Here is a 719-nt window from a genome sequence, read left to right as displayed (position 1 = left end):
AGACTCATTTGGACGCGACCCTTATCTATGTCTCACTGTATCTGACAGCGGNGGGTCACTTTCGGACATACTGGATGCAGTCCGTCTCCATCGTCAATTAAAAATAAACCTGCCCGGAGTAGTCTTCTTGGCTAAGACAAAACCGTTCATATGTGGTCCACAGGACCCAGCATGTATTTCTTCTAGTAGTCTGGATGCTTCTTTTGCGTCGGCACACCTTAGTAATCCCAAATCCGGAATCCTCCTATACAGGATTCCTCCGCTGTGAAAGAAGTTGTTAGACAGCCTCCGAAATGTGCGCTTCTAAGTAGCATTTGCAAGCTCGGGATATTCTCCTTTTGCCAAATATTCCTTGATATCATGAAACCATGGTTTTCCATCTGCTTCTTCTTCGACATGAGCACAGTAAGCTGGCTGATCATAGATCTTCACGGGAATAGGATCAATGAAGTTCTTATCTGGATGTTGTATCATAGAGGCCAGAGTAGCCAATGCATCGGCGAACTCATTCTGGACTCTGGGAACATGTTGAAATTCCATCTTTGTGAACCTCTTTCTCAACTCCTGTACATGATGAAGGTATGGGAGTATCTTGGAGTTCTTGGTTGCCCATTCTTCTCGGACCTGATGTATAAGCAAGTCTGAATCTCCAATCACTAGCAACTCTTGGATGTTCATGTCAATGGCCATCTTGAGCCCTAAGATGCAGGCTTCGTACT

This window comes from Nicotiana attenuata, chromosome 2 (genome assembly GCF_001879085.1).
Source record: "Nicotiana attenuata strain UT chromosome 2, NIATTr2, whole genome shotgun sequence".
Classification (NCBI taxonomy): domain Eukaryota; kingdom Viridiplantae; phylum Streptophyta; class Magnoliopsida; order Solanales; family Solanaceae; genus Nicotiana; species Nicotiana attenuata.
This window is presented reverse-complemented; position numbering follows the sequence as displayed.